We start from the raw sequence: 13180 nt of genomic DNA, 5'->3' as shown, positions 1-13180 counted from the left end.
AGACAAATCATTTCCAGAGGGGCGTCACCAACGGACGTCGCGGATAGACCTAAACCCAATCAGAGCGATGAAGGAGATGACGTATGCAGAGTGGCGGAGAAACATCTCCGAGTGTTGTTCTTTGCTCGGTTTTTAACAAAAAGGAAACGTTCAAATCGCTTAAAACAGACGCGATAGCTGATTCGAACGAGTGATGTTCGACGGCGGCATCCATCTTTGTAATGTAGGCTACAAAATCTGCTTCAAAATCCCAGCGCTGTCGTCATCGTGTAAAGCCGCCCCAACGCTTCTGATTGGTGCCGCGATTTCGACGGATTGTAAATGGGCTTGAATTAACTCTTTGCCAGACTAACTTTCAGAGCAAATCTAAAGTTGCCAGGAGTTGTCTGGGTTTTCCCAGGCTACAAAATGATTATATTAAACTTCAATGGATTTTTAGGCATTTCAAGACTACAAATCACTCTTTTGGACCATTACACAGATTTTAATCGATGAGACCTAAAGAGATTTCTTATCCTGTGGCTCTCTCTGGTGGACAATCCTCAAGCAGAAGGAACTGGATGAAATATTCTGAATGATCTAAATCCACAATCTGACTTGTGATGCAGTCTGGAATCATAATCAATCATACCATGTTGGTTTGTTTGGCCAGAGGAGGCCAAATCCTCACCAAATCATGTAGGCCTATTCATGAAATTTTGGTATCGTGACAAACATTAGCTCTTTCTTTAAACACGTTGCGGAGTTTAAATGCAACGTGTTTAAAGAAAAAGCTAATGTTTGTCACGATACCAAAATTTCATGAATTTCACCAACATGACTCTGCACCAACTTTCTTCAAAATGAAACAACCCCTCACTTCCTGTTTATGTTACAGAATAACAAGAGCTGTTTCCACAGTGTCATTGTCTCAAGAGATTCAAACCATTCAAGAGTTCAGTTTCAAGCCTTGCTAAAATAACACCAGTTAACCTCACTGAAAATGCTTTGTGGCATTTACAATTATAATACTGTGACGAGGGGGGCGTGGTTTTCGCGAAGTCTGTGGTGAGAGAGGAGTCAATAAGCTGTGCGGTGAGTAACTGGGTCAAGTGCAGATGATGAACACCTGTGTCTGATTGCAGTGATTGGCATGGAGAGACACATATAAGCCCTGCAGATTGAGAGTGCGGGGAAGAGAGAAAGGACTGGGACTTGCGCAGCGATCAAGAGGAAAGAGTGCTGTAAAAACCACAGAGAGCTGAACCAAGCGTGGAAAGAGTTTTGATTGAAATTGTGTTGTGCTGTAGAGAAACTACGGTGAATGCGCTGTGTGCGCGCCTTTTGTTTTGTTTTGATTCTGAGTTAATAAAGTCTGTACGAGTCCCAGTATCGCCGACCCTGTGTTCTTCTTCCTCACCCACAAACGAACTTTGCTACACTGGTGCCGAAACCCGGGAGGGAGAAGACTGCCGCCGCCATGCAGACCCCGCAAGGATCGCCGTTTTCGGAGATCATTCAATCCCTCGCGGCTCTTCACAGGGAACAACACCAAGCCCTACTGGCCGTGAAGGACGAACAAGAGCAGCGCTTCCGGGTGCTGCTCCAAGGCCAGCAAGAAGACCGCGAGTTGTTCCGGAGCTGTTTAGACCGGGAGATTCCAGCCACCCCCTCGCCAGCGATGGCCTCGGCCACGCCCCTGTCTCTCAACAAAATGGGTCCTCAGGACGATCCGGAGGCGTTCCTGGACCTATTTGAGAGGTCGGCCGAGGCCCGGGGGTGGCCCAAACTGGACTGGCCAGTGCGTCTCATCCCGCTGCTATCTGGGGAGTCGCAAATAGCCGCCCACCAACTGCCAGTCCAGAATCTCCTGGTTTATGAGGACCTACGGCGTGCCATTCTTCAGCGGGTCGGCCGGACCCCTGAACAACACCGACAGCGCTTCCGATCCTTGAGCCTGGAAGAGTCTGGCCGACCCTTTGTGATGGTGCAACAGCTCCGGGACTCCTGCCGCAGATGGCTGATGGCCGGGGGAGGCGACGTCGAGGGCGTTATCGATCAGGTGGTGCTGGAGCAGTTCATCGGGAAGCTACCCAAAAAAACCGCTCAGTGGGTTCAGTGCCACCGCCCGACGTCGCTGGACCAGGCCATCCAACTGGCGGAGGACCACATGGTGGCGTGCTCCGGGGTCGGCGAACCCCTACCATCTGTCTCTCTCTCTCCGTCTCCCTCTCCTTCTCCCTCATCCCCTTCTGTCTCCAAACCCGTTCCCTTTCCCAGGTCTCGGGGGGGTCTGACGCCCAGACCGGCGCCGAGATGGAGGACGGGCTTTCCAGGGGAATCCGGTACGGTCGCGAAAACCACGCCCCCCTCGTCACAAATACTATTCAACTATTGTGATATGTATTTTAGAAAACATAACTCTCAAGTTCGTTTCATATCTCACACAATTGTACATGCCACTTGCTCCTCAAAGGCTTAGGAATCCATCCACTCTCTACTGCGATTCAAAGCTACACATTGCTCTCATTTTAGACAGTCCAACTGTCACTGTAGAAAGGTCAGCGTATAAAATAAAACCCTTAACCGTAAGTGAATGTACTTTGGTTTGAATAGCCATTGACATGCTGACTATCAGAAACAGCAACAGTTTGAGAAGACACCAGGTGCATCATGTTTGATATCCTACTAGCATGTGTTCTATTAACCTACACAGTTCTATGCATGTTATTTTCCATTATTAAATTGTTAAATTATAAAAATATACTACACTCTAGGCATTGGCATTAGCCATAGAAAAAACTGACAGGGAACCACTATGCGCAATGCTATGCACTAAAAGTTCCAAATAGGTTAAAACTGAGGGATTCTGTAATGTAGAGAAAAAAAGTTCAGTATTAAGAAGCGTGTGTGTGTGTGTGTGTGTACACATGGACCTGGCATCTCTGACCAGAAGCAAACTTTCAGGAAAGGATACGAGTAGCGGTTGAGGGGAGAGAGACAGAGTCACAGAGGGTGAATAACAGTGAGAGAGACTGCAAATGCAGATGAGGGAGCTCTTTGTGCTTTTTTTGGGAGTGCTGATTGAAACCAGCTGTGCCTGTTGAGTTCTCCGGCTCTTGCAACGTGACTCTAAAGTACACTGGCTTTAGGATGGCCTGCTAACATTAAATTTACATCATTCTTTTATTCTCATCCAATCATAATTCACCTTCAGCTTTAAAGGTCCTTTTTGTTGCCATGTTTTTGGATTTGTTATTTTGTTTTCATAAGTGTAATTTGTTTTGACCCTCTCGGCCATGGTAGATTACAGAGTGCACAACGAGACGGGGAACCAAAGAAAAAATGATTGCAAGAGTGCTGGAGCAATGCAAAGCTTTGAACTATGTTCTGTCTGCAGGCAGAAAAACAAGACATCCAACACTGACATGGCAAGACATCCACAAAGCTCTGCATCCACTCCAGGTGTTTACAGATGTGCTTTCTGGAGAGGAATATGTTAGTGTCTCCTATCTTAAAGGTGCATTGCGCAACTTTTCATGTTAAAAATACCTGTTTTTCTATCCTATACATGCTTAAAGAACTGCCTGATGGGCTGAATGAGCCCTTCTCTGCGCACTGAGATTGCCTCTATAATCCTGTGCAGTAAAATATATAAGAGGGATTCGGGCTCGAATTTGAGACTGGGCGTGACGTCATGCGCGTTCACGCTCACCAGGCTATGTCTTGCAGGTTTGTGTATTCGCCGGCGCCGCCATTCTCCGCATCAGCGAAGACAACTCGTGCGTCAAAGGTAGAAGATGGATTCAAAGAGACCGGCTTGTAGTCCATTCCAAACCCCAATGCAAACTCCACGTAAAGTAAAGAAAAGAAAAATTTTGTCTAGTGCCACCAAAAGGGCCAAATTGGAGTCAGACAGGCGTCGGAGTAAGACGAGAGTCATCCTCGGGAAGGCATTCAACAAATGGAGAGATCTCCGGTCTGCTCTTGGTCTCAAACGGGATCCTCAGTTGGCTTTTTTCTTGCTAAAATGGTAAGATATAGCCCAGTCTCTAATGTTTGATACGGCCAATCTATGTATGACAACAAATGACGATGCGTAAAATGTGTAATGCTTTAGCGTAAGCTAGATACATGTACAGTCAGAATTGGTTTTACTACCATTGTTAGTGAACAGTTTCATAAAATAGGAATTGTACTCGGAAGAATAGTACAACATGAAACATAAAACATATCCAATAAAAGATGCGTGTGGTCCATGAGCGTGCACAACTCTGGTTGCAGTTTCGCTTGTCGCCAGAGGGGGCGTAGTTCTGCAAAAACTCAGAGACTTGCGTTTTGCACCTTTAAGCCGGTACTTCACCTTTTGAGGACAAAGACTCTCGCTGAAGATCAGGATGACACAGATCTCACAAGAGCAATCAATAAAATAATACTTCAATACCTCAAGGAAAAATATGATGACCCAGCCCCTCAAGAACTTCTGGATGTTACGGTGCATCATTCTTAGATCCTCGCTTCACAACAAACTACATCAGTCAAGATAAAATCCCAGCCATGAAGACAAGGATGATGCCAGAGAAGTGCAAAAAATACATAATTTACCAACTTTATTTATCATCTCCAACAACGACGTGTGCTCTCGCGTGGAAAACAACATGCATGCGTCATGGTGCTCTAATGAATGCATATTGGTGATTAATATTTTGTAAATAAAGTGGTAAATTATGTTTTTTTTTTGCACAAACAAATAACTCGTGTCACTTCATAAAACTGAGGTTAAACCAATGGAGTCACATGGATTACTTTTATGATGACTTTGGCTTGAAAGTGGTAGTTGTGTAGCTATCAATTGAGGGACAGAAAACAACCGATTTAAAAAGATCTTCATTTGTGTTTCGAAGATTAACAAAGTCTTATGGGTTTGGAACGACATGAGAGTGAGTAATTAATGACAACATTTTTGGGTGAACTAACCCTTAAAAGACAATTAAATCGATCACTGATTAAGCATTAGCATCCCTAATCAGAAAATCTCTTCTCCTGTCTCTGAAACTGTCCTGATTTTTAAATCTTCTGTCTCAACTAGGTGACTACTAGCACATTTATAACAAACATAACCGATAACTAGCGAGCAGGTACGTCACAAAGCTCAGTGCAAGTAGTTCATTATATTAGCTTTGTGGCTCGGTCAAAAACCAACCCAAGTTGAGTCAGATCGGAGTCAGATTCAGTCATCACATCCTGCTCGGACTCATCATTCAATGTCGTTACTTGGATCTACAGTTATTAAAGGCACTCTATACTTATTGCAGATAAAATTAGGAAAGAACATTTTCCTGCAATTGTATCCCTCTCTTTGATTTAACGCAAATAAAGAGTCATAATGTATATGGTGGTTTTGTAAAAGGTCATTTGAATGGGTCCTCCTGAAAGCTCTTTTTCTCCTGAAGGTGAAGTGGAAAGAGGAAATGCCGTGCTGTATTTGCTCCATGTGCTGCCTGAGTGACATCCAAAGGCTTGGAGATAAAGAATGCGTAAGACTTCCTGCTCCAAAGCCCACAGCTCCCAAAACATCTCACCGTTTATATACTGCAGCAAATTACCCAGGCAACCTGGCAATGAATCAAGGCCTCGCACCAGAACTCAGTGTTTCTGGGAAGAAAAAGAGATGCAAGCCCATCTTAAAGACTCACTGAAACTCTATGAACTAGTTATAAAAATAAAAAAATCATGTTACTTCTTGCAGATTTCACTTTTGAAACTAGTGAAATCTCCAGTGAGTGGTCCTAAAAGCTCATTCAGTTTTTCCAAAACAGATGAATATGAATCTGGCAATGTAGGTTTACGTTGAACGTAAAACACATTTGCAGAAGCAGCTTTGTCATTTAAGCTTGCTTCTTCAAGTCTTTGAGCTCTAATATCATGACTCGTGTTTCACGGGAACTTGTGTTTCGCAAGTGCAATCCTGTACCAGGTGTATAGCTTAGAAATGCCATACATATGAGCTGGTTCTTTGATGCAATGTTTACAAATCATGCGCTATGTTAAAAGTGTTTTGAGGACATAACATAGTAGTCTTTATTAATCGGTTTATTTATCTGCTCCTGTAATTATAATTTATGTGAAAAGGAATAGCACTTTCTAGGCCTTATTGAGAAATCTGATGCATAAATTTATTGGTCGACTGGATGGCTCTCAGAATGGTATACTGACAAATCCGAGTAAAAGTGTTGTGCGATACCAGTCACCTCTGTGGAAGCACTGGTATAACTGTCTTTTATAATTGGTAATTGTGGGGGTTTTTTTTGTTTTGTTTTTTTTGGTTTAAGGAGGTGTTGGGTGTCTGTAATATTGTATGGTTTTCTAATGGACCCGGAGTCTGACAATAAAGTTGAACTGAACTAAAATGAATGTTGGTGTTTTGAAGTTTTTCCGATGGACCTAGGTTTATTTTATCCACACACTCCCAAACGAACAGAGAGAAGCATTCCCTAAACTAGGAGAACATTTTTGTCCAATGCCTGCCCCCAGAACATTGTTTAGCTCTACACTTCCTGAATGCAGATAGTAAATCCCTTCCATGTTTATTCATCCTGGAAGAGAAGTAAACAGCAGTCAGGGAAGCTCTGGCCCAAAAGGCAAGGCATGTACCAGGCAAGAGGTCACACAAGTACTTGGACAGAATTTAACTTGAATATTTTTGAGGAAGCAACTAGCCATAAGAACACCCACATCAAGAAGAACATGCTGGATTTTGGAAGTTTTGGTCCTTTTTTATGAATTGATTGCACTGCTCTTTAAGGTAGGATTGTCTGAAAAACCCATGACAAATAAATGGCATTTTTAATTCAACAGTCCACTTGGAATCGAATGCAAAATAATAAAAAACCATGAAAGTAACGAGCCTCATTCCCAATAGACATTCTAAAACATCTCTAAAGACAAAGAAAGTTTTCATTGTTCGGTTACTGCTGTTTTCGCTTCAAAAGATGTGCTGTGTCAAGAAAGCATCTGATCATTGGTCACCAAGTCACATTAGGTCTATAGTAGGCATTTCCACACAACTACATTATCTAACTGTATCATGAGACAGATCATGTTAACTCTACTTGTCCCTTTGGATGTTACAGCATCAAATTGCTGCTCTTTTGTATGTTTAGCCAGCTGTTTCTTCAGCTTCAGACAAAAAGGTCACTCAATTGTAGCAAACTCACAACAGATAAATTAAACTGAAAGAGGTGCACACAAAAACATTCTCATCTGTTCTTTTCCCATTCTTTCTCACAATATACAGTAGAATGATCTTGTAAATGACACAGTCTGCAATGGTTGAGTAAAATGTGCACTAACATGATGACGACAAGAGGAGAAACAAGTCAAATTTGTGCAGGGTGACAGTCTATTTTATAACGTGCACTTTGCTTTATCTGATCAATCCAATCTATAGTGCTGCATTTGTCCATTCTATTTGAAAAGGAAAACCAGCTGGGTCACAATCATTCATATTTCTCATGAAATACTGGCGCTAAAATGGAAAATCCCGAAACCACCAAATCAAAAATGAAAGTGAAGATGCACCATTGAGCAACCAATGAGCTTGTTGGTTTCTTTATTCTGCAGTTTACCTCTTTACAGAGCAGATTCAAAAAAGATAAGACTTCACAAAACACAGGCGATATAAAAGGTTTGGCCATCTACCTCAGCTTTTAAGGTACTGTGGTACTACTGTATGTGAAGTTGCCACGATGTATGTAAAATCTGTGTCCAGAATCAAGTGAGAGGGACTTTTCTAATGTTCACTGAATTAAAGAGGTCATTTAAAGAGCCCCTGTGGTGTGAAAATCAAGTTTTTAATGTTGTTTATATGTCTATGTGTCTAGGTTCCCTGTTTACAGCATTAATTGAGAGATGTGTGGAAACAAACAAACAAGTATGGATGCATGCAAAGACTTTTACGGAAAGATATGAAGTAATACTAGCCTGGTTAAAACCAGACCATTCTCAGTTGTAACCGAGTTATGGTCTGGCAAAGCGTCATAGACAAATCATTTCCAGAGGGGCGTCACCAACGGACGTCGCGGATAGACCTAAACCCAATCAGAGCGATGAAGGAGATGACGTATGCAGAGCGGCGGAGAAACATCTCCGAGTGTTGTTCTTTGCTCGGTTTTTAACTAAAAGGAAACGTTCAAATGGCTTAAAACAGACGCGATAGCTGATTCGAACGAGTGATGTTCGACGGCGGCATCCATCTCTGTAATGTAGGCTACAAAATCTGCTTCAAAATCCCAGCGCTGTCGTCATCGTGTAAAGCCCGCCCCAACGTTTCAGATTGGTGCCGCGATTTCGACGGATTGGAAATGGGCTTGAATGAGCTCTTTGCCAGACTAACTTTCAGAGCAAATCTAAATTTGCCGGAAGTTGTCTGGGTTTTCCCAGGCTAAAGTAATACTGCAACATCCAAGTAACTGTGTTAATTCTAATGCCTAATCTATGATCAGTAATATTTGAAAAGGACTCACGTCCAGTAAGCAATTATTTGTCACAAAATGGTTTATTGCTGTTTATGCGTCAGTAAATCTTTATATCAGTAAATCATTGTTCCACTTTGTTCCTTCATGACCTCTTTAAGAATCCACATTTTCAGCCACATTGTTGTATAGTCCGGCAATGAAAAATCTTTCAGTCATTGGCGTATCTGTATGTTTTTTTTTTACACGCTGAATTCTGGAACCCCCTGCAACCCAAAAGGAGCTACTGGGAGAAGTTGGACCTCTGGCTTTGCACACTGAGCCCCTGGGAAATCTGGGAGAGGGGTGGTTTCTCTCACGGACAGAGCAGGAATTTTCCCACAACCCCTCTCTGCAAAGGGGGAGGACTGTCATAGCTATAAAAAAAAACAACAACAAAAAAACTAAACACAGCTGATCCCTGAAAAAAAAAAAAAAAGTATGGTGGTGGAGCCATGACAGAGTGATTGAATCAAATATGTGCCATGGTATTAAATGTATAATGAATGAATTGTATTTGAATTGTATTTTTTACTAAAATAAAAATCACTATGAACACAACTCCCGTAGTGCATGATTCCAGAAATATGTTTTTATTGAACAGTGATTGAGCAACACATTTTTGTGGGAAAATAAATCATAAAAGTGGTTTGTTTTGTTATCTTATAAATGTATGAGGTGGCGAGGGGGGCTTTTATGGGGTCGCAAGTTCACCAGCATGTGGGAAAGACACTCAGTATTCACACACTTTAATGCTTTGAATAAAGTTAATACTTGTTCAAAACAATCACTTAAGCAAAGTTTGTAGTATTATGTTTTAGACAGTTGTTAGACATACTATAAAAATATGTTCATTTTGGAAAGTTACAGATTTAAAAAAAAAAATCTAAAGATTCGAATGCTTTGAAGGAGATCCCACAATAATAACTGATATTTTATTATACAGTCTGAAAAATATAATATTTGTTAATTTTAAGATTTCATTATAAATATGGTCATAATCTCTGGGGAAAAAAGCTGAAAATTGATAAGACCTTTGTCTAAAACTACATTCAGTAATTGTATCACATCTCATTTGCTACAGACAGTAAATGTACAAATCTAAAAATCAGTAAATCTAAAACATAATTTTTTTTTTTTAAATATTAGATCAACATTTTAGACTCCACTTTCTGCCCTTCAACGTGGCCAAACCCCAGAAAATCTTCTATATTTCATGTAGAAACATGACAACATGCAAAATGCAGCATTCGTGGTTTTCAGCCCTCATTCTACTCGCTTGTTCGCACCACTGAGCATACAGTACATCCAGTGTGTTGGAACGCACACTCGCTCTCCTGATAACTAGTGCCAGCTCGTCTCACAATCCATGAGTGACTCAACACCTTTTACCAACTCATTATGGGACATCGGACGGACGGATGGACGGACGGACGGACGGACGGACGGATGGATGGATGGGTGGATGGATGGATGGATGTTTGGGTGGGTGGATGTTTGGGTGGGTGTTTGGGTGGGTGGATGTTTGGGTGGGTGTTTGGGTGGGTGGATGGGTGGGTGGGTGTTTGGGTGGGTGGATGTTTGGGTGGGTGGATGGGTGGGTGGATGGGTGGGTGGGTGTTTGGGTGGGTGGATGTTTGGGTGGGTGGGTGGGTGGATGGATGTTTGGGTGGGTGATTGGATGGGTGGGTGGGTGGATGGGTGGGTGGATGTTTGGGTGGGTGTTTGGGTGGGTGGGTGGATGGATGTTTGGGTGGGTGGGTGGGTGGATAGGTGGGTGTTTGGGTGGATGGATGGGTGGGTGGATGGATGGTCCATCTATCCGAGTAAATTTGGGTGGGTGTTTGGGTGGATGGATGGGTGGGTGGGTGGATGGTCCATCTATCCGAGTACATTTGTGATTTTTGTCTATGCAAACATCTAAAGGTGTGATCACTTAGAAGAGTAATACTATGCTTCGACAAGCTATTATTAGTAGTAAAAATCAATTCATACATTACACACTTTCGATTCCTGGATCACGCACTATCACTGTTTATCTCTTTTAAAGCACTCATGAAGTGCATTTAGTGTTTTTCCAAATAATTTGTTAAAAACACCAGACTGACTTTCTCTAGTCTTGGTGTTGAGAGCACTTCTTTATTCTTTATTTCTATTACTAGTGCAAACACTAAAAAGTGCCATGCATGTTCTGTGTATATAAACACAGCACCAGACGGGCAGTCAGAGTAACACTCGTTCTGGTCACTGCAACCATAACATGCCAAGAACGGCTACCACTAAAATACCCCAAGAACAAGCCTTTGTAAAGCAGACAGGAGACCAGTGGCGAGGAGACAAAGGCATCCAGTGTGTTTCTAACTCAGACGCTTGGATGCTATTAATAAATGCTTCCAGATTTCCCTGCAGTGAACTCTCTTTGGCTAACACACACCAGCTGGGCACAGGCGGTTGGCAGACAGGGGTGTAGAGATACTGTATATTGTGCTGAGTTGCTAATTATTGACAGACCTCAGAGGAGCAGAGTCAACAGCGTCCACAGAACCACTGCACTTAGCTGTCCAGCCGAATGTTTTTCACACTTATCAATGTCTTAATATTTTATTAAAATGTTGGCTTGTAACCTGTCCCACACTGTGATATGTGAATAAATTAATGGACATATATCCGGACATTAATGACATTGAAATTTGTGTGGCTTATTGAGGAGACGTGCTAACAAATCAGATGTGTTATTATTACATGACAAAAAACAAAACAAGGAATTGAAACATATGATTCATAACTTGAATTCATTATTGACACCTGACACATGAATCAGACTTAAAATGGGCTGTTTTGGCTTGGGCCAGTAAGGAAACACCTAGCAACCATCCAAAACAAAACCCAATGCCCTACAAACCACCAAGAACTGGGCAAGTTGTCAGGCCAACTCCAACATCATGGCAAGCACAGGCAAGCACCATTCATTTGTTTTTAAGAAGATGTAAAAAGAAATCTGGTCTTTTTTAAAGGAATTTAACAATTCCATTAGTAACAAAAGCCATTGAAGAAAGATACTCTATCCTTTCATAAGTGCATGTTTACTTTCTATTAGTTTTGGCGTGTTGGTGCTAATGTCAATCAACATCTGGACACAAACGCCTCAGCTGCATGTTTCCAGGAGCTAGTCTCTCTACAGAAGCAGCCGGCAGAACACCTATATTCCCTCTTTACTGCCAAACACAACACAAGAGTCTGAGCTGCTTACAGTGACTTCCATCTCGCCCACTGGGTCAGCATACATGTGTGCACACTGCGTGCTGCTCATATGCATAGACCTCCCCCCCCCCCCCCCCCCATGTGAACACAAAACTTTGCATGACCATTAAACGCTGCCCTTTAGTACCGGTATTTCTTTTTATTTACACACACACAGCAACTTTATTCATTGGTTGCCAACCGTATGGTCAGCATTATGGTAACAAACAAAATGATATTAGCCTACATGAATATTGTACATAAATTAGTTATATATAGTGTATTTGGTCAGATACAATAAAAGAGGCAATGTGACAAGATCGTTTGAAGAACGTTAAAACATACACGGACAAACTCTATGTTTTAGTATGTTAGTAAAAAAGTATGTTTTATAATTTGTAATTTTACCCTATGTGAAAAGAGGAAAACAGCGCCCTCTACTCGCCGCGAAAACAAATACAGTCTCAGACTACTACACTATACAACACCGGCAATTGGATTTTGAATGAAATCTAACTGTAAATAATATAGTGTTTAATCACATGTCTGATACACAACTGTAGACATGACGTAAATGAAATAACACCGGTCTTATTCACAAAAACAATAAACCACTGACACTGACTTCATGACGGCTGCGTGAACGAGTGTCATCTGAAATTGCCAAAACAGATATCAGGTCGCCTTTAATACTAGGCTACATCATATAAAAAGAAAAATTCTAATGCCGTAATGTCGATTTTATTTAAGGTTCATATCTAAATAAGTGAAAAGGATAGGTCCTAATATAACCGAGATGCTGTGAATATGTAATGTCAGCAATGTCTCTGCAATGTTAGCAGAGCAATCATTATTAAAAATCATTACACGACTGGCACAAATCAGCAGCGCTTAATTACTTACAGTATATCTTCATATTTGAGAGAAAGGCGATGTCAAAATTGTAATCCGTTTGAGAGTTGATCCTGTGAATTTAGCGCTGTGACTTCAGAAGTGGCAGTGAGTGAACGACGCGCGTCTCACCATCAGTCCAAGCGCGCACGCCTACTAACCACGGGTCTCTCTTAAAGACACAGTTCATCAGCAATGCTGTCTATCGTGCCTGCAACCAAACCAGGGCTGTGCCAAGTGTGCGACCGCAGGGCCTCGCGCAGAAATAAAGTGACAACTGACTTGATGTAAAGCCAATAGTAACTTACAGCCTCCTGCATGAGACCTAGAAAAAAAGTTTTTTGAATTTAGTATTTTTTTCATGTAGGCTAATTAATCTTTAGAGCATAAGAAACACATGTGAGAAAAACATTTTTGAAAAGTTTTTTAAATTCATGTTAAGGCACGTTCACACCGAGACCGATATGCCGTTCTGTCTGTTTACTGTGGTTTTGTCGTCTGCCACTTTAAATGCTCGAGCTCTTTAAAACCAGTATCAATTCTGATTGGCTGTCAAT

At 41.8% G+C, this 13180-nt stretch overlaps 1 protein-coding gene across 1 annotated transcript in view; it reads right to left on the bottom strand.

Moving 5' to 3' along the window:
* The window catches only part of daam2 (dishevelled associated activator of morphogenesis 2), a 97896-nt gene extending 85135 nt beyond the window's left edge, over nucleotides 1–12761 (bottom strand). The window contains exon 1 of the mRNA XM_056250739.1: nucleotides 12636–12761. The gene's annotated coding sequence lies outside the window, so the exon portion shown is untranslated. The remainder of the gene's footprint in view (nucleotides 1–12635) is intronic.
* Between the last annotated feature and the right edge of the window lie 419 nt (nucleotides 12762–13180).

The sequence above is a fragment of the Rhinichthys klamathensis genome, unplaced genomic scaffold, assembly GCF_029890125.1.
Source record: "Rhinichthys klamathensis goyatoka isolate OS25496 unplaced genomic scaffold, OSU_Roscu_1.1 h1tg000074l_1, whole genome shotgun sequence".
NCBI lineage: Eukaryota > Metazoa > Chordata > Actinopteri > Cypriniformes > Leuciscidae > Rhinichthys > Rhinichthys klamathensis.
Note: the sequence above shows the minus strand (reverse complement) of the source record. Positions and strands in the feature narration are given on the sequence as shown.